This window comes from Saccoglossus kowalevskii, chromosome 18 (assembly GCF_978046115.1).
Source record: "Saccoglossus kowalevskii chromosome 18, keSacKowa6.1, whole genome shotgun sequence".
Classification (NCBI taxonomy): Eukaryota; Metazoa; Hemichordata; class Enteropneusta; family Harrimaniidae; genus Saccoglossus; species Saccoglossus kowalevskii.
In genome coordinates, this window is record NC_140658.1 from 23,878,872 (window position 1) to 23,901,676 (window position 22,805).

Sequence of the window (22,805 nt, forward strand, 5' to 3'; positions counted from 1 at the left end):
GTAGCAAATGTCCTTTATCAAGTATGAATAACAAATGTGTCGCATTTCGTAGTCGTATGCACTTAGGCATTCTAGAGTATCTGCCATACCTATTGTTAATGGTATAACCTGTCTTATATGCAGAACAAAGTACAGTGATATTGCATATGAGTCTAATCAAAGAAAAAATAACTATTGAGACCACTATACGTCCATCGGGGCACTTTAAGATTAGTATCACATGATGACGTATTTACGAGAGATTGTGATGTTTTGTTTAGCAAGACTCCGTACGCATACAGGCACTGTTCATAGGCAAACGGTGGTAGCACTCCTCATGCAAATGTGTTTATCATGACTGATCATAACATTTAGTGAATTGTTAAGTAATGTATTTGAAAAAGATTTAAATTGGCCTCAAATTACAAAAATGTGCTCAATTCCGTTTTGGACACAAATCTACGCTCATTGATATTATTTTTCATTCTTCAATCTTCTGTGCAATCATACCCAGAACGTCTACGATATTCGGTTGGATGGTTGTATATATATATATATATATATATATATATATATATATATATATATATATATATATATATATATATATATATCGTATATATAAGTGTCGTTTAGGGACGCTGGCAGAGAAGCAAGTACTTGGCGTGATACCATGAACTCGTACGAATGATTGCATGAACGCATGTCACTCAAATTGGCATGTATCATTTTGCTGAAGGTAACGCCGAGTGGCATTTTGCTTTCTTGCTGCAAGGATTCAATTAATTTTTTTTTCATAAATACCATTATATTAGTGTCCATTTTGTCATTGGATCTAGCAAATTACAGATGTTTCTGGCTTTACATTTTTTTCAGGCAATAGTCCAAACTTTCTCGGTCACTGTTTTTGACTTTTTATTCAATTGCCCGCCTACCCATGCAGCATTACCGACTTTACAAACAATGTCTTCCATTCACCGTGATTTTTCCACTGTACCTAAACAATTTCTCATTAATCTTTTTCATTTTCGATGATCTTCAAGACGGGTGGTCCGGGGTACATAGTGAATCATGCCGTGGACTTCTTGTTTCTAATACTGAACTGACTTTAATCTTAATTTTCTGTTGTTGTTTAGACTTGGTTGTAATAAATAAAAAGTTGAATATTCACGTCGGGTATTATCTTCAGAGAAAATGGTCGGCAAATGTAATGGAAACAATGACATTGAGGGGAGTTCACAAGAACGCTCCACAGTCTAAGGTTCGACTTTGCAGTTGGTTATTTTTAGGTCATTTAGTAGAGACTTTAAGGAAAGTCGGCTTCTGCTATTAATTTTGTTCTCGACTCAAAGTAGGTGTTTTAAACGGTTACTTTTCAAGTCCGCCAGCTCCTGATTTTATTCTGTCTAAAAATTGCCATGACTTTTTTTTTAGGTCATGAGGTCTGTCATGGCATTTTGTCACCATCTGAACTTTTTGTCCGTATTGTTTTCCCATCCGCCTTCTGACCTTTTCTAAAAGTTTGCTCCGCACTTTGTATATGTCCTCCGTATTTTTTTTACACCTACAACACACGTTATTGAGACTGTTTCATTGTAATTTCACTGATTTGAGATAAACAACCATTATTACCATCTTCAAATGGAAACGATTCTTCATAAAGCGGGACTTGAAGCAACGGAATTCCACACAATCTGAGTTCATTCGGTCACCAAACCAGCTCATCACATTGTTTTTAAAACTGCACTTCAGTCATATCAGTAATAAACATACTAATGCATCACTGTTATTACTCATGACTGAACACATGAATCAAATTGCCAATATGTTTAATTAGGCTGAGATAACACTGAGCGAATTTTGAACTTATATTTGGTCTAATGGATGTCATAGTAACGACATGATTCTCTACTTTTAGACGTACAAAATGGAATTTACATGATGGTGTTATATTTTACTGACGTGCAGGTCACATGATCGTCTATCTGGTACAAAGTGTAATGAATCTACAATGGAGTTCAGTAAAAGAGAAACAGGATCTCCCAGCAGCGTTATCATTTAAGATCTTTTTGGATAATGATACAGCCATCAACATACCAAGTGGTTGACACACGATGATCTCTGTGATATCGGACCGTATTTATTGATGAGTGGTGATATTTTGATGAGCAAGGCGTGCAGGAATTAATGGCACACGCTTGGACGGAGGTTGGTGGAACACCTCATAGTTGATGTAGAGAACCGTAATGCACTCAAACAAAAGATGCAAATTAGTCGATCACCACAATTCATTGTTGTTGATTCTGGTTTAGATATAACTGGACACATGGAATAGCTGGGAGAATATGGATCATACAAGCTTATAAACAAAGTGTTTATAACTGCCTTAATTATATATGATATGGGAGGCTTGTGGTGACGAAACTATGCCCGTGGGAGTAGTAAATCTCATTTTTGTCTATTCAAACGATTCATTGTATACTGCTTTCGATTTGGGAGGAACGGTCAATATTACCATCTTCAAATATGAAACATTGCTCATAAGGCTTTGTACATCCACACATTGTTAGTCCACTCGATCACCAAACCAGCTTACTCCGTCGCTTTTAATACTGTATTTGTGCGATCATGCCAGTAATAAATGTACCCAAGTCAATGTTCAGGGGTCAACTTATTCACCTATGGTATGATACTTTGTTTATGTTTGCTATAGTGACTACATGATTTCAGACATGGACACGTGCAAGCCACATGTCATACGGTTCGATTCGATTCCACCTCCTGACTCGCTCATACGATCTGCTAATTGCTCATGTGAAAAAATACAATTCTCGTATTTTTTGTGACTACAAATTTTAATCCCATGATTTGAGGCTCGCATACAAATAATATTTCATCTAGTATACAACGGTGTGCAGCACGTTGATGTACCAAAATAACTTGTATAATCCTCTTATATAAATATAGGATTATCTTCCCAAAGCGGTACCTCATATTTAATCTGTTGAAGTTAAGGTTAGTCTACAAAATCCCTGATCTATTATTGTGGAAGAATAAAAATTGTCTGTTTGAAAAAAAACTCTGGATATCTACCACAGGCCAGGGCGTAGCAAGTTAGTAGATGTATATCCCATAAGTAGAAGAGAGTGGGATATTAGTAAAGGTATGGACAATTCATGAAAATATTAATAGAATTAAAATCACCTTTCTCGTCATATAGTCTAATACAGAGCTGGTCCTTGGAGTCAAATTCAAAGCACAGATCTACTTATGACGCAGATTCTGTAGTCTCCTCAAGTTCAACTAGATCATTAGAATATAATCACTAAATCTAGGATTCTTGATGCATTGTTCATTATCAATATATCGGAGTTTAAAATAAAAGGATTTGGCTTGTTTGTACCTTTTGTTTTCAACTAATTTGTGTAGAAATTCTGTCAGCAAGGGGACACAATTTGTTCCCACTTGGATGCCGGCACAATGTTAATAACTGAATTTTTCAAACTAGATAAAAGCTTTGCCCCAGCATCCTTATGTCATCTTCAGTGTAGAACCATTTAATAACACAATAAGTATAATCATGTCAAACCTCTATGTATTTGTACGGTTCTATTGAAAATACTTGATAGATAATATCGTTAATGCGTAACTTTAAAATAATATATCATGTGGAAAAGTAGTATAAGGTAAAATAAATTAATTGTTAATTGATATGACATTTAAAGTTGGAAGTACTTTGGATGTTTTTTTTTTTAATATTCACATATAATATATACCACTACTAAAATTTTAATATTGTTGACAACTTCTAGGTTGAACATTTAAATGGTCCACCATTGTATGGTGTCTGTAGAGTTTTGGACAACCTTTACTTCCCTCTAAATCTTGTCGTTTTTAAATAAAATTACATTCCATTTATTCAACTTTGATGACTTTTCTTTCAGAACTGTCAATTTTCAGACATTGTATGCTTATTTGTTGCATTAAAATGAATGTTTAACACTTTAAATTAAATACCGTCACGTTAAATTATTTGTTCATACATAAATTAAGTATTTTTACCGCGTTTTTGCAACGTTTCTTATATAAAATTCAACTGTTTCCATTTGTTATGCCATATACCGAACATTGAGACAACATTCGAGATATATGTGCCTGCTCAATAAAAAGACACTAGAATTTTTCGTACCACTCAAATGAAAAGTGTCAAGCTTGAAGTCTATTATGTCAAGTAAATTGCCAAGGGCTTCTATGTTGAAAGTATTGTCCAAAGCCAGATTTTGTTTCGTTAAACTTGAGAATGTTTATTTCGAACGTGTATTCTTTGTATTGGACAGTGTGATTTTACTTTCTCCCTTCGTTCATAATCCTATTATCGACGTACTGTATAGTTTGCAAATTCATTGATATGCTCTACATTTAAGAGCGCATATGTAAAATAAAGCGTATGAGTTTACCCGTTTAACGTCGTATGCGATTAGTGCGGCCATCGAAGTATTTGGATATTAACGCGGCTGACATATGACAGGCACGCTGACATGCACGTGGGCACTTCGTAGTTCATGACGAGAATCGTGATACACTCAATCAACACAATGATTAAGTACAAGGTTCAGTAAATATATTTCATAGAATACGAATTTTGTAAGTTAAACAAAAGTAACACATTTCCGCATATTCATTAATTCGATATAGATCGATCACAAAATGAATTTACTGCCTGATTACTAGACTGGCGCAGTCAGGGCGATAATTTTTTTTTTTTTTTGTAGTTTAAATAAAATAAAAAAAATCGCCAAATGGAGGTGTTAGCGCGAAATCACCCCGACTGGTTTATTCTGCAGGAAATTCATGGCTATTAAATATTCATGAGCACATATTATAATGAAGTGGGCGCGGAAATACGTGCATAATGAGGTCAACTTGGTAAAGGTCACACTGCAGACCCAACATGTCGGCACGTTGAAATTCGAGTTTGTCGTAGTCGTCGTTTCTTATTCATCACAATGTGTAAAAATGTAACTCGTACTGTCGTAGAATTGAAAAAAAAATCGGCTGCTACAATCAGCCGACGTCTTCTCGGTCAGAGGTCAGTTGAAGAGACGTTGTGATTCGATTAGATGATTGTCAATTAGAACACTCATTAACATAATTACCCGTTGAAAAATCGACGGGTTCCTGCAGTGTCGATAGAGGGCCATGCAGAATAAACCAGTCGGGGTGTTTTCGCAGTTACAGGGGATTTCGCGCTAACACCTCCATTTCGCGAAAATTTTTATTTTATTTAAACTACAAAAACAAATTAATCGCCCCGACTGCGCCAGTCTACCTGATTACTGTCTTTCTCCACTTTATCCGACAGCGCCGTCAAAAAATCAATTTAAATTAAATTCCAGTGTTCCCATTTTTTATGTAAATGTTTCTCAATAAAATAAACTTTTCTACCTTTCTATACCACATTACGAATTATCAAGCTAACATTTCTTACAGTTTATACAAGGTTATCATATAAGGTCAAAAGAGATTATAAATACGCATGTCTTGTTGATGGAGGGTTATCCATATAAAATGTCACCCGTCGATTCGAATGAAGGGAGTCGTGACTGGATGTCTCCTATCAATCAAAATGGCATGCGGAGTATGCGGAGTACTGCCAAAGAGAAACAGGATCTCCCAGCAAGATTATCATCTAAGGTCTTATTAGATGATAATACACCATTAAAATACCGAGAGGTTATAACACGGTAATCTCCGTGATATCGGACTGCATTTATTTATGAGTGGTCTTGATAGTTTAATGAGCAAAGCTTTTTAGGTACTAATGGCCAAATCTCGGTCAGGAGTTGGTGGAACACTTCATAGTTGATGAAGAGACCCGCAATATACTCAAAACCTGTCGATCACCACAGATCACACATCTTGTTTGTATGTACGGTAGATGGAATGGCATTATACAGTATGTTTTGTTTTGTTTTTTAGTTATTTTGCACTTTCCTATTTTTTTCCGCAAATTTCTCTTGAGTGCTCGTTCTGCGTTGACAATGGGACACATGCTAGAACATTAATATACAAGCAGTTGCATACACAATGTGTAAACACATCATGTTCGAGTTTTATCGTGTGTGTTGGTAATAAATAACAAGTTCGGGGGTCGTATGTTACTGGCAGACCAATATTTATAAAGTCCTCGATGGGGAGAGACTATTCCAGTCGGGTAGGGAAGCTGACAGTGACGAAATGACGTCTGTGATATTATGAACTGGTACAAATGAGTTCCATGTCCCCTGTTCAGTGTATAAGCCAATTTGCTAACGGTAAAACCGATTGGCATACTAGTATTTGCTTTGCAGCAATGAATCAATGAAACCGATGAATTGTTGTTTAGTTTGTGGTGTAGTTAAACGCTATTAGTGTCCATTTTTTCATTGTATCTATGAAATACAGATGTTTTCGACGGTGTTCAGTCAACACCTTTAAATATGCAGCGTTCTTGTTTATACCTTCAATCGGATCACTTCGTTTCCGACTTGTGTACCAAGGTACGCACAATTATGGCTTTTTCAGTTTTCACTAACATATGATGCGTTCTCTAACATAGAGTGGAGTTCTATATCGTACTTGGCGTTTTATAATAATTGTCAATGTTTATTTAGCAGAGAAATCTATTTTTTCTCATCTTCCTATTTAGAAAAGCACAAAGGTAGCCGAGGAAACAATAGAGTGCGGACGCATTAACCATAAAGCTCGGACGCGTCAATACAGTGCGTGGATATTTGATGGCTAAAACTAGCCAACCGATATACTGTGGTTGATTCTGTGTATTAGAACCTGAAACCACACAATACCTTCACAACAGAAGTTTTGAAAATGATTTCTTTTGAGCGCAATTGTTGTTATTGTTGCTACATTTCACACTAGTATTAAACGTAGTTACACCAAGGAATAAAGCACAAGCGCAAACCTGCACGTCAAATTAACGCCAAAATATGTTAAATGGTTCACTACCCGGCTAATTAATTTTACGTTTGTGTGATTTCTAAAGACCGAATAATGCTAGTAAAAAGGGAGACCCTAAAGTGCGTTCCTGCGTTCTTGCCCATATTTGCCTAAATTAATAAAATAAATGAATACAATTAAATAACGGTATAATATTGTATTTACGTATACTAAACAGCACGTGTGTGATTATTGAGATCTAGAAGCTTCCAAGTATTATTATAGCTGGTTTGTTTTCGCATGCCTGACAAATTATACTAAAAATTAAATTCAATTTCTACTTGATTATTGTTAAGAACTTAATCACAAATTAGGTTTTATATTGGATTTTAATTATGCAACTGTCTGCATGTTTATGGAATGGACAAACATGATTTGATAAATACTTCTCGTTATATTACATGTTCAGTTACGCATGCATGTTTTTTTCATAAACATCTTTCATTTCATGATAAATTAATAAATCTTTTCTATCACTAGTATTGTGCTTTGTGACAGTGTTGCATACTTAGATGAATACTCACTGATTGTAGCTATACTACTTCAATATGCCGTATATTCTGACAAGCTTTCACCGAAGACCCGGTTTTCCAGCCTTCCTGTTTTTTTAATTTGTAAAGTAATTAAATAACTACGTAATTTTACAGGATTATTTGCGCATTGTGAAAACCTGCCACTAAAAAGTGCAGAATTTCCATCATCATCTGTGATAACAAATAGTAGAAGCAGTGGATTCTCAAGATGTAAAGAGCACTAAATTAACAGTAATTATTTTCACCGTAATAAATTGCATAAACGAAAAAGTGTAGTTAAATACAGGGCGATTTTATGTTCGTTAAAGTTGCATTGCTAAAAGAACAAGGTTGAGTGGATTTGAATTTAGATGGTAGAATATTGCACGAGAAGTGCTATAAAAGTATATGAAACTGAAAATGCATGTATGGGTATGTGTTTTCAGTGTGCCGCACGAAGCATGTCGAATAGAGTCTGACACGCATTCTATTAGTTATTTATTCATATGCGCATTCGTGTCTTTGTAAAGACCTGAGAATGTTCGAGAACATTCGGCTTTGCAGAAAGACATTCATTTCTCAGTAAAAATTTTAATTTCTCGTTATCCAGACAAATTTCCAAACGTTAACTTTATAATATAACAAAGTCAAAAACTAAATGTAACTTTAACATTCATTCATTCACTATTATTGCATCGCGATAGGATTTCACTGTTGACGAAAGACGTCAGTTTATCCAAATACATGTATGTTCAGACTTGATTTATTACGTTACAATTATTAATAAATTAAAATAAAGGTCTTTGGTCCCCCAATCTGATTAAAATCAGATGTAGTGTACGGGCTATGTTTTTTTTTATTTTATTTTATTTTTATTTTTTTCATTTTATTTTATTTTATTTTATCGTTTTTTTTAACGTTTTTACGCTGTTTTAATATTTAGTCATTTTGTCCCCGTACCTGCCTACGTAGTGTCGAAAGACGTCGAAAAAACACAAGAATTGGTAGAAACGTTCCTGTTTCGGGCAGATTATTGATAGAGAATATTGTCCTTATTACAAAAATGCTGAAAGCCTTGGTTATTTTTTTTATCGGCGAAAAACTGCGAACTTGGCAAATTTGGTTGCACAACTTCCCTCTATCGATCATATACACCCAGCTATACCGATGCGAACTGACTGTGCCTGACACTATGCAAATATAGATTTTCTTGACAAACGTGTTAGAAACTCACTTATAAAGATTGTCATGATTGCTGAATATATAATGAAAACATGTAAATATGCACACTTGCTCACATCTAAAATAGAAATGCCCAGAAAAACTGAAAAGAAAAGAATACAGGCTTCCAAATGTTCCGTCGCTTTGTCGTCTCGCAGGTCAGTGGTCAAAACATAATTGCCATTGAATCGTACACCATGTATACAATATTTTTTTTTATTTAGGTAAAAATATGTACAAGAACGCAGGAACGCACTTTAGGGTGTCCCTAGTAAAGACGCTATATCTTCGACATTACAGATTAAAGAGGCAGTACGCCTTATTTGAATTATATATGTTTAATATTATGTCTGTTATGAACGTTATGATGTATGTGGTAGACCATGTAGTACATGAAATGTTGCTAAAGCACTGACAATTATAATGTACGTCATTTAGCACTTGAAAATGCCACAGTTCTTGTTAGATATATAACATGGTGTATAATGTTTTATGTAACGGTTTATCTGAATTGAACTAATCACGCCTATACTTAGCAATCCACTTCTTTCTTGTCCTGAAACATGTATGCCTATTCCGGTTAAAGTTCAGAAATAGATCACATAAATACAGTGATATATAAAGTGGCAAAGTGGCCGCTTGGTGGCGTACATCAGATAGAGAATTATCCGTTCGGATTGCAGTGGTATGTTAAAAATGAAAGCATCAAATATGGTCTAGATGTTGTCCTGGCAACAATATTATTTTTTCGAAAATCTTGATTGTACAATACATTATTTGATGACATTTCTCAACCACGTGACCTCGTAGCCACAGTAACTGTACTTCTAGTATGTATGATGGGAAATAAGCTGGTATCTAATGTATAAAATAGAAAATGGATAAAGGCTCCAGCAATCCAACATTTTAGCTAGAGAAAATAGACGACAGAAAAAGTAATTTAATTTATAACAAATACCAGTTGCTCTTTCAAATTTTGCCAATGCCTTGCCATTACTTTGATGATATTAGTAGAATAACATAAGAAAATTGAACATTTTGGTCCTATTTATGAATTCTGAGCGATGTGTACAGTTGGATGCGTGGCCTATTTGGAATTTGTCATGCACAAATCTGATTACAAACAAAAACGGGGTCACGTGTCAGTTAGAATCGCGCACTGATTTGAAATATCAACTAATATTCTCCAAACAGAATTATTTTATAAATTAAATTAAATCTGATTTTTTCTTTATCTGCGTTTTTACAGTTTAAAAATGTGCGATCGCTGGGGTTGCGTAAAATATAACTTTTGAAATTATAAAAATTAATACATATTTACTCTATGCAGTGTGCAAATAATTTTTTTGCAGAAGCTTTTTCAACGTTATAGTATTCATCGTAGTTTAGGTCAGAAATAGAAAACTCGTAACTATTGGTTTATAAGGTATACCTTCTGTTTGTCCTGTAAATCATTGATAATTAGTTTAATTCCCTATACCAAATATACGTAATAATTGATATTTTAATTGAAAAAATAACGTCTCTTTTTTCATCTAAATCGTTTTTATATAAAATTTTCGTCCTTGTGTCCTTTGTCGCCTTTACCCAAAGACGTCGATATTTCTTTTGTGTTCAATTAATCTCATAAATAATAGAAATACTAGGCAACCAATAGGAAAACAAAACACATTTTGTTTAACATATACATGCATGACGTTATCATAAAGTGTGCTTAGAGTGTAAACAGAAACAGTAAAGTTTAGCTACTACCTGCTATAAAGTCCGCATAATTATACAACATTATCAAAATGCATTCACTTCATTATGGGTAACAGTCATGTCTCTCTAAAATATGTGAGACGCATCAATTTTTAACCAAAAATTCGGTCAGCTAAGTGTTGTTTCTTACCCATGCGTTCACGAATGAAACAAATAATTGTACCCAAGCATGACTTGCACCTGATTTATTCCAATCGCAACATGACATGTCAAGTAACGAATCAATGGAAATTAACACAAACAGTCAAGAAGCAAATTACTGTACATAACAATCCGCTCAGTAAAATACAGTTTACAATAATTTTAACTACTTGCCTTTTGAGAGTGTGCCCTAAAAGGGTAAATAAACAAGATTTACACTTAAAAGATATTCATACAGTAAAAATTTATACAGAGGAAATCTGAAATAAACATAGAAAGAACTGAATTTAGGAAATATTCACTGACCCCTAACTTTGGCTTGCCCAAGGCTGCCACAAAAGGCACTATTCGCTCGTCCTGCGAAATAACATGCATAATTGTACACACTATTTTGTGGCAATTAAACACAATATCTATAAGAAACACAAGTTACAACAAATAAATCTACAATTTTGTCATGATACAGAATTTGTAATTATTTTAAACATTTCCCAGGCTGCCTTTACTACATGTTTTTATCTTTAAATGCAAATATTTGATGATGTACATATGGGACCATGGGGTAATTATTAAGGATAATGTAAATGTAAATGTAAAAAATGTATCACTTTTGTTTTATGCTAGATGTATCTGGAGTTGCTGTTACGGCATCATCAACAACTGGTTTCAAATTTAAAACGTATGTAGTCATTACTGTTGACATTAAAACATTGAATTTATTTACATAATCTCTAATTTTAACAAAACCAGTTTTTATGTACAGTTTTCGGGCTTCTGGTTGATCTTCACCTGTTTCAAGGAATACACAACTAAATTGATGGTCGTTTGCAAACTGTATCGCTTTGTTCAGTAGTTTAGCCCCGATCCCGAGACGTCGATATTCCTTTTGTACATACATCGTTGTGAGTTCTGGCTGCATTCCACGTCCTTCAAATTCCTTAAGAACTAAAGCGACTGTACCAACGATTTGACCATCATAAACATCCACCCAAAAGTTACCACCCCCACTGTCAATGTAAGTAGTGTTAATATCTTTCAAATCTGAGGCAAGTCTATAGCGAATATATTGTTTGAATATTATATACATTGATATGATGTATGCGGTTGGTATTATTGCAACTCTTACAACACACAATTGAACTAAATTGTATACATACAACGATAAATAAAGACACAGGGTTAGCAGGAAGACGTTAATAAATCTTCGATAACTCAGATGTCGTTGGTAGGTTGGCTTGAATAAACCCATTATACTGTCCTTAAATACATATATCACCCTTCGTTGATCGTTTTCTTCAAACTGTCGAAGTGTAACAGTGCTTCTCCTTTCCATGCTGGTTAAATATTTTGTAAAGCAAATATTCTCATTACATCCACAGTATTCTCCTGGAGAGAAACAATATGAAATAGTATCCTCACTATCTATGGAATTAACATAATAATACCAAACATTATTAGTTATTGGGACCCTTTTTTTGGAGAAAAATGTAGATTCAGACTAGTTATTTAATATACGTGTCCATCACTGACTGCAAAAGACGAATAATGTAAGTTGGAAACTAGAGTGAATACTTGGACTATATCTCAGAAACTGTTACAACACAGTTAAATTGAATGACAATTCAAAATGTCAATGCTGATAATAAAAACCATTATATTATACCAGTATATTGATGGTGTTAATCCATCGATTTGATTGGTCCACATACAAAATTTGCATATGAATTACGGGTATATTGGCTGATAATGCTCAGTTATGCTAAACAAAGTATTATAGTGATGGCGTGCACAGTCCTTGATTCGGGCTGCGTTGAGACAAGGCATATGTACGTGTGTTAAGCCACTATTTTGGTATTTGCCACTATTTTGGTACCCGGGAAAATTAAAACCAACGTTCTCTTGCTTTTTGCTATTATTTTTCTTCACAAATCAATAAATCTCATAATTCTAAATAATTCTGGACAGTTTGTGTATAATTTGGAGTAATTTGTTATGTTTAATTTAAGTTTTCTTTGCTTGCGCATCTTTTCCGACCGAATTGTAATAATTTTGACACAGACACAGTGACGCTAACTTAGGGGGTATTACAATCAGCTGTCCTAACAGCCATATCACGGAGCTAAATTCAACTGTCGTACTTTTAAAAATCAATTGCATAGCATATCCGTCGCCGATTGAAATGGTATTAGTGCATCGAAACTGTTCGGCGAAGCTGCTAGGTAAGTATATGACGAGTCAATACTAATATTGATATTTACTTGCTAGCTATCGCACTATGACTTGTTTAGTGTGCCTGCTCAGACTGCTGTGGCGTCTTGAGTCGTCCATTTGATTTTATCATCATCATCATCATGTTGTGTTCAATTCCAATTTTGAATGTGCATCGATTTCTTAAAACAGTAATTTATAGACATGTATATAGTTCATCTGATCCAGAAAGTGATGGTTTAAACTTCATGTACATGTCCAGCTTGAATTTAAATAATCTATATGCGGACGTTGAGCAGGCGGACAACAACAGAGCCACCGAGCGATATGCTATTTTTCCGTTTGTGTTTCTTCCATTTGAGATGCATTTCTGTAAAATATTCCGTATATTACGACTTTCCAGAATTCGCTGGTGTTGTCAAGTTGTAGCATCCATTCTGGAAAATCCATATTTTAGCAGCTATTTATTTTCTTGAAATTAAAATGTTTTAATATGCAAGATTTAAGTAATTAATGAGGTCTTGATGTTAGTAATTTATATTCATAACCTGAATAGTATTCTTGTATAAAACATGTTGGTCACTTTCTTATTTTATCGTATTTTTTCTCTATAACATGACGAGATGGAACAATTTGTATAATATATTATACAATTCTGTAAATGACAAAGGTGTGTCAATAGTCAATAAAACAGCCTAGGCAATACTGTAGTCAGTTAGAAAAGACATAACATTTTGTTATTAATCTCACTAATAAAAACCATTCATGGTTATTTCAATCTTTGTATTACATTTTAATTTGTTTAATAAGTTTTACAATACAAAACCATCTTTATTATTGCTGCATTGTGGATATAAATGTAGCTCCAGAATGTGAGTAACCACTTGGAATTCCTACTGAATTTTGGGACGCCATGAATTCACAGAAATGCTTTCTTAATTTCATTTCCAAATACTTGCTGTGATAGATGAATGTTTAAACTATCATTTATACATATACCATAAGTGAATAAAAAATATTACTAAAAAAATCCTTTGAAAATCAAGTTTACCATTCAATCTATTGGTATCTAACTACCTTGGCCTGACTCACTGCACTGATGATCAATGGGACAATGGCTTCCTATAGAGAAGAAATGTGTTAACTCAATATTGGATTGGATTTCGATATTGGAATTGTGGGATTGAAAATTAAACTGAACAATATAACCATAAAATTTTTAAAAATAACTTGCACATTGCTTGAAAACAGGAGAGGTAAAAAGCTTATTTTAACGGAGGGCTCTATGGAAAAGATGTGAGCCCCCCAAATGCCCTATACAGTTCAATTTTCTATCCCACAACTTTTTGCAAAATCAAATATGGAGTTAACACATTTCTTCCCTATATTTGTATAACTACAACTGGATATTATGAATCACTGCCTTAACTATGAAACAAATAATAAGGTATAATTATTCCCTTATAACCTAACCTGACTCACCGCACTAACAACCAATAAGACATTTGTTACTCATAATTAGGACTAGGTATTATTATTATTTTTAATATTTTTTTTTGTGCCAGGCAACAGTTCCGGACATTGAATGTCACTCTTGACTATCCTGACTTTTTTTATGTGCAAATTGCAAGTGCTGACACATAGTGCATTTTTACCACAGAAGTCATATTCAAGTTTGGGACTACGGTACATGACAGGGCTGTGCGGCCATTTTCCTATCAAATGGCAATTTAATGCGCTATCCTGGCAGACCTTAATCAAAGTTCCCCCAAAGTCGCATTCGTTAGTGAATAAATCTTGGCCAGTGGAATTGGGCTTTCCGTGTTCAGCCTTAGTAGGATTTGAACTTGGGTCTACAAATCATGAGTCTGATGCGACAACCACTACCAGTGACCGGTAGGACTAGGTATTATTACCTGGTAATCGAAGACGACCTGACCCGACTCACTGCACTAACTATAAAACTAATAATAAGGTATTATTATTCCCCTAGAACCTAACCTGACTCACTGCACTAACAACAAATTGGACATTTTTACCTACATTTATAACAACAGTGTTCTCCCCAGACCTCTAAAGCATCATGGTATTGTTGTGACCCTGTGATAAGTTCTTTCAAGGGTGTAGCCCCTCTAAATCCAAATCAAATACTAGAATATTAATAATTTGCCCATTGCAACAGCAACAATGTGACAAAACAAGTCTCACAAATCACAAATGCTGCATACGTCTGGAAAATATACTGATTTGGTACACTGCTGTTATTTGCAGTTTTTGCTTTAATTTAAAAAAAAATAAGTGAAATTAAGTCCCATTGAAAATAAAACTGTACATAAATCGAAGCAAACATTATTCAACTGCAGGCGAGATCGCCAAAGAAAAAAACTGACTGGCAACACTGTTGTTTGGAGGTGCCAATCTGCCCAACGAATGTGTGTCTTGGCTACGCTGGTGGCTCATGCTTTGCCAAATTTTGCCGAATGGCAAGTACACACATTGAGTTTTAAGTTGAGTTGCCAAATAATATATTTTATAGCCAAAATTGACCATATTTTAGGAAAGTAATGATTATTTGAATGTATAAACCATCTTTATAGTAATGTTCTTGAATGTATAATAAAGAAAAATGAACAACTTTTACCGTAACATTTTTTCTGATAGTTAGTCGATTTTTCTAGGATAGGACGTCACCATGTCTACAACAGAGCTGGTATTATGTTACAGTATTTCGCCGATCATGTATTAAAAAACTCTTGAAAATATGATACATCAGGGCAAAATGTAAGATAAAATATGAAACTTCGGTCTGACCTTTTGCATCACTTCCTGTTGAAACACCATTGATAGTTCCTCATAAAGTCATATGTTATCACATGACTTTGTGGACATTTTTTTTATCATCCCCAGTTCTTTCTAAGATTAAAACATTAACTCGCGACACACGTTAGATCAAAAGAAATACCTGGATTGCCAGTCTGTTTATTAGTGGTTCTAAGATAATCGCCAATGAATCATTTTCAGGATTTTTTTAAAACAAGAAACAGGGGCGCATCGCCCTCATGCCATGGCCATGTGCCCCTTACCCTAGGGGCAAATTTTCTGGCAACCACACAATTCTGAATGACAAGGGATCACAAGTGGCTTCAGTCTTCAACTTTGACCTGTCTGACAGTAATTTTGGCCCCAAGGAAGCCAGAGAATGTTCCACACCCTGATAGGGAAAACCCCATCTCTCCTACATGGTGGTGCCGCTGAATTGCAGTGCTCGCTCTTGCAGTTTTTTTTCAAGAAAAAACCCCGATTTTAATTAACAAAACATTCTAAATTTGTTCAATGCAAGAATGTTACGGTTCAGCTGACAAGGTTAGGGTGATCATAGCATTACACTTAAGGTATAGATCAATGAAAAATCGTTGACTTTAGTTTGAAATTTTGTCATTATTGATTTATTATTTTCATCCTATTTTGATAACTCGCAATCTCACAAAAAAAATGTTTGCCCTAATGTCTCATGAACCGACAGTGACATGGGCACTAAAACTGACTGTACTTGTTGCACACAAAATAATGATAAACAGTTATCTCCATGGATAACAATATATTTACTGACTGGCTATAACATATTAACTATTTCTATTGCTTTTTAGCTCCCCTGTCGACAAAGTCGACACAGCTAGGCATTAGTGGAACGGTGCATAGCAGAGTGTCAAAACCTCAAATTTTCTAATTTTGGTGAATATTTTTGTCATTTTTGGTAAAAAGTGATATTTTCGACTTCTTGTTAAAAACCTCTAGTCCGATTGCTTTGATATTACATATATAGGTACTATATGTGGACCTCTCTCAGATTTGTTCATTTCATAATAATATCTTAAATTCTCTAATTTTGGTGAATATTTTTGTCATTTTTGGTAAAAAGTGATATTTTCGACTTCTTGTTAAAAAACGCTGTCCGATTGCTTTGATATTACATATATAGGTACTACATATGGATCTCTCTCAGATTTGTTCATTTCATAATGATATCTTAAATTCTCTAATTTTGGTGAATATTTTTGGTAAAAAGTGATATTTTTGACTTCTTGTTAAAAACCGCAAGTCTGATTGCTTTGATATTACATATATAGGTACTACATATGGACCTCTCTCAGATTTGTTCATTTTGTGATGATATCTTTAATTTTCTAATTTTGGTCAATATTTTTGTAATTTTTGATAAAAGGTGATATTTTCGACTTCTTGTTAAAAACCGCAAGTCTGATTGCTTTGATATTACGTATATAGGTACTATATGTGGATCTCTCTCAGATTTGTTCATTTCATAATGATATCTTAAATTCTCTAATTTTGGTGAATATTTTTGGTAAAAAGTGATATTTTTGACTTCTTGTTAAAAACCGCAAGTCCGATTGCTTTGATATTACATATATAGGTACTACACGTGGACCTCTCTCAGATTTGTTCATTTTGTGATGATATCTTTAATTCTCTAGTTTTGATGAATATTTTTGTAGTTTTTGGTAAAAAGTGATATTTTCAACTTCTTGTTAAAAACCGCAAGTCTGATTGCTTTGGTACTATACATATATGTACCTCAGGTAAACCTCCCTCAGATTTGTTCATTTCATGATGATATCTTGAATTGTCCAATTTTGATGAATATTTTTGTCATTTTTAGTAAAAAGTGATATTTTTGAATTCTTGTTGAAACAGCAAGTCCGATTGCTATACATACTATACATATTGTTCATTTTCTTCTATGATATCCTCAGTTCTTTAATTGAAATGTGCCTTGCTAACAGCGGAGCTATCTCAGTCGATAGGCTGCTTGTTTTGCTGTTCTATTTCAAACTTTATTTGACTTGATAAATACATAAAAGACAATGGAGTAAAATGATATAAAATATCAGACTGTCTCGTCTTTAATTAATTGTAGATAGATTGTTAACTAATTTTATACTAACACAGTTATGTATCACAATATTCAATGAGAAAATTATGCAAATTAGATACAGTGTTTGACATGGGGTCTGGGGAGAACACTGAACTTGGACTGGATTTTATTAATCCTGAGGCCCTGACCTGAATCACTGCACTAACAAGCATTGAGACATTTGTTATCTATAACTAGAAATAGGTTTTACATGTATTAATCCTGAGGCCATGGCCATAACCATTGCACTGATGACCAATGGGACACAGGTTACCTATAACTAGAACTGGGTATATTAGTTTCAGAGGACTTGACTTGACTCACTGCACTAACTAGCAATGAAACTTTTGTTACTTATAACTAATACTGGGTATTATTAATCCCAGAGAACCTGACCTAACTCACTGCACTAACTAGCAATGGAACTTTTGTTACTTATTATTAATCCCAGAGAACCTGACCTAACTCACTGTACTAACTAGCAATGAAACTTTTGTTACCTATATCTAGGTCTGGGCATTATTATACCGAGGGAATCTGATCTGACTCACTGCACTAACTAGCAATGGGACTTTTGTTAACTATATCTTGGACTGGGCATTATTATACCCAGGGAACCTGTCCTGACTCACTGCACTAACTACCAATGGGACTTTTTTTACCTATATCCAGGACTAGGCATTATTATACCCAGGGAACCTGACCTAACTCACTGCATTAACTAGCAATGGGACTTTTGTTATCTATATCTAGGACTAGGCATTATTATACCCAGGGAACCTGACCTGACTCGCTGCACTAACTAGCAATGGGACTTTCGTTACCTTTATCTAGGACTGGGCATTATTATACCCAGGGAACCTGACCTAACTCACTGCACTAACTAGCAATGGGACCTTTGTTACCTATATCTAGGACTGGACATTATTATACCCAGGCAACCTAACCTGACTCACTGCACTAACTAGCAATGGGACTTTTGTTACCTATATCTAGGACTGGGCATTATTATACCTACAGAACCTGACCTAACTCACTGCACTAACTTCATGTACAAATCAGACTTTTGTTACTTTAATATACTAATACTGGGTATTATTAATCCCTGAGGCTCTGTTCTGGCATTTGTTAATGAGTACCGGGTTTTATTAATCCCAGAGAACCTGACCTAACTCACTGCACTAATGACCAATGAGTCATTTGTTACCTATAATTAGGACTGGGTACTACCGGTATTAATATTAATTCCCTGACCTGACTCACTACACTAACTACTAATGGAAGACTTGTTACCAATAACCCTTAGGCCCTGTAGTTCACAATGATAAGTATTAAACAATCTATTAGATATAGATACCTAACTAGAGTTAACCACGTAACGCCAAAATTACCCTTCATTAATTGTATCGTCTTTTAAGAATTGGTAGACAGTAGAGTAAGTTGTCAGTATAGTTTGACACAGTAGCTGCAATACAGGCTATTGACTTCAACGACAATCACTCAGACTTGGGAATTACAACGCCACAGTTGCACATTACAGTTGTAGAAGTATTCATTCGATTCACTGTATGCGACCTACACTGTCACCTATCAATTTAAATCGACTACACAAAATAGAAACACTGACCAACTCATCTATGTTGGCTACGCCAGTACGTTATATCCCATACAAAAGCGTTAACATCATACAGAATCACTATATATCTCAATGATTTAAAACTATATTATTTTGAATATTCTACAAGCAGTGCATATAATACCACTGTAAACAATGGGTCAGATTATTTGCTGACATGGTAACTACATGCAATACGTGGCATAATATATTATGTACCATAACTTTAACCCTTTCTAGCTTGTCCATGACTGTGTGCCCGAGGCTCGCCGTTCCCAACGATGTACGGTAGTAAATATATAACAAGATAATCAAGTTATGTGACAAGGAGAACACGAATGAGGGGACTGCTTTTACATATGCGTCATGTTATTGAATTAAAAGGGACAAGTATCATTTTGTATAAAGAGTCGTAAAAATAATACATACATGAACCGATGCTCCTTTAACAGTGGTGCTACACAGCATCATCACCACTACAATGATCGTTAGATACATCTTATAGTCGGACAAATTGAACAAGAAAGTGATAAACCTGTTATATCACACGGGAACAAAAACTACGCGCCTTTTACTTGTTACAACCAATATCAGCTGTGAATAAGCGAACGTGTTTTAAATGATAACTATAGTATGTTTATGGGATAATGTCAGCTTGGTCCAGTATGCTCACTTTGCAATTGTTTTAGATTACACAGAAATAACTCAATATTGCGAACCGGAAATTGGATTGCCAAGTATCGGCGGTTTTGAATGAATTATATTATATCACATTATATTATGCCATTCTGTTGAAATCTGCTCGTAAACTGCATCTAGACCCAGAACGAGCATACCAAAATATGGATATGCTTTTTTTTATCACGGCTGAGTCAACTAAAGTTATCTTTTGTCAATAATATCGAATGTCCCTCAATGGCAAGCCGATGACCCACTTTGTCATGAAGCGTAAATGTCCTATATAAAGGTTGATACGACAAGATAAACCATTGGAATTTAAAAGCAAAAACAAAAAGCAAGAGAAGTAACATAGAGTACGTATACAATATGAATCGTAATTGTTGGGACAAATAGTATCACATTATTTACAAATCGGGACCAGTTTTTGACTGAAATTGTAATGTAAATTAACAACTGACAACGATTGCCTGATTGCAATTCAAATACATAAATAATGTTCAAACACTGAATTAGTAAGAGAAGATATAATACTATGCGCATAGATCATAGTACTGCCAGTAGTCAAGTTTGTGCCTTGAATATATAATAATAGATTATTATGTATAATTAAAAATCTGTCACTGTTACGCCAAAAGTTACAGCGTGTCGTAATTGTGCGATATTGCACTGGGCATTTTCATCCTACATATTAGAAAACGTAAATTCCAAATAAGGAACGATTACGTGCGTGAGCGTAACATTGCTGACCCCAGGGTTTGACCGAACCTCACACAAAGTACATACCAGCGATTATCGAGCTGTTAAAATTGCTATACTACTTACGTAAATGCCAGCTTGTCAGAGTATGCATTTAGCGTTTACATTCGACGAACGTCGTTATTTAAGTGGATATAACATACTCAAACCTTAGTCTTGAACAGCAGACATTATGTAGAAATTTACAACGAAACAATCCACAAGAAGAAAACAAATCAGTTAACGATTGCAGTACACTAAATGGTCAATTCAGTAGGAGAAAGATATATGAACTACATGCTCAAGAAAAGAGTGATTACTTTCTGCTTCACATGTGGTACATGCCATATATAATTCCGAGTCATAAACAAGTGATTCATCTATGAAACCAGATATTTAAAACAGACAATTAAAAATTGATGCCATCTGATAACGTCTTTGTAACAGTTTTATCGTATTCAATCTCAGGCTCATTATATCTGCTAACTTGTTTGTATGTTCAGGCCAGTAGTTCTCTACAATAGTCGTTTAAAGAGACTGCATATGTACCGCATGTCCTGGCATATCAAATCAGCTCAAAGACAGGAGAGTGTGGGAAGCATATATATAAGTATGGAGCAGAGGAAACAGATTCAGTACTCTTCTTAATCTCAAACTCAACTAGATATATCATTGGTATTTATACACTAAATTTAGAATTGTTAAGTACATCAAAAGTACACTATCACAAATTTAACGAAATGCGGAACTGACGGATTTGGCTCCCTTTGTTTTTTCTAATTTCTGTAAAAAACCTAAACAATTAATCAGCCAGAAATGGAGAACAATTTGTTGAGAAATATCCATTTTGATTATATAGAAATACATTGGCAGAATGTAAAAAAAAACCGAACCGGGACAAGATGAACATGTTTTTAAAATTGTAGTGATGACTAAGAAACATCTGTTCTATGTCACCCATAACTACTACAGAACACCTCAACAAGGCACCAATGAGACTGTTCATCTGGTCTGGCCCTTAAAGCAATGCATCGTTCAGGGAAGTTCAATTACACCTTCACTGGAGCCGAACACTACTCTGGTCTGAGCTTTCCTAGAGTGGTTTACCCCAAAGTGAAGTAAATACCAAGCGTTGTCAGGAGCTAATTCTGTATCAGGGACAGGACTGGCGTGTTGACGTTCTATTACCTTTTCCATGAATTGGAGGTATCATTCCATCATATCTGGTTTTCGTTCTAGCTGCTTCAGAAGATTTTTGAAGCGACTCATTGTTGTCCGATAGTTGTGTGGTAGTCTACTTGGATCGTATCTAAATTGCCCTTTCTGTTGATGTGGGTACCGTTTTGCATGTAGTCTAAGAAGCGTTTGTATTCTGATGGTAATCACACTGCTTTTCGTTGTCTAGCATTTTTGTAACATAGACATGGACATCTGTGTCGTTCTGTGTCGTTCTGTGTCGTTCTGTGTTGTTCTGTGTCTGCATAGAAAGAGGATGGTGGGAATGTCCCATTGCTTTGCTTGTAACAGGATATCTTCTCTCTACATTTGTTCAGGATGAACTCTAGTAGTTTTTCAACTATGGGGTTCAGAACATGTGGTGTGTTCAATATGCTGAGAACAACAAGTTCTTCTAAATCTGTCTACTGAGATCTTAGGTTATCCTTTGGTGTATTTACTGTACTGAGAAGAGACAGTTTTTCAGTTGTTGGCACACACGCCGTCTGGACCATATATTCAAAGGTTTTTCGTCAAGTCAGAAACATGTTAGGATCACCACCATACACCTCAGGTTCTTGAACTGGTAGGCGTTGACGAGCTAATATTTTGATGTATTCACTGGGAAGGTGTGAGGGCAATTTCGCCTGCTGTTCTGAATTGCTGTTGTGATATGTTATTCTGTACCATACTTGCATCCCATGGCTGTTTGGAGTGGAGAAATTGTATCATACCCGGTAAGTGTAGTTGGTGATGGAGGTCTTAGTTGTTGGTTGAAATATGGTGAAGCTTGAGGTTTGAGGTTATG

General features: G+C 34.9%; 1 long non-coding RNA gene across 2 annotated transcripts; it reads right to left on the reverse strand.

The window, feature by feature from the left end:
- Window positions 1–10,639: 10,639 nt before the first annotated feature.
- On the reverse strand, window positions 10,640–19,940 carry LOC146731940 (uncharacterized). 2 transcript variants are annotated; one of them, XR_014927014.1, is made up of 3 exons: window positions 19,796–19,940; window positions 11,768–11,996; window positions 10,640–10,870 (listed from the first exon to the last, which is right to left on the reverse strand). It is a non-coding gene; the product is annotated as an uncharacterized LOC146731940 (long non-coding RNA). The 2 variants fall into 2 exon arrangements; XR_014927015.1 differs by lacking the exon at window positions 10,640–10,870 and having other exon boundaries at window positions 11,307–11,996.
- Between the last annotated feature and the right edge of the window lie 2,865 nt (window positions 19,941–22,805).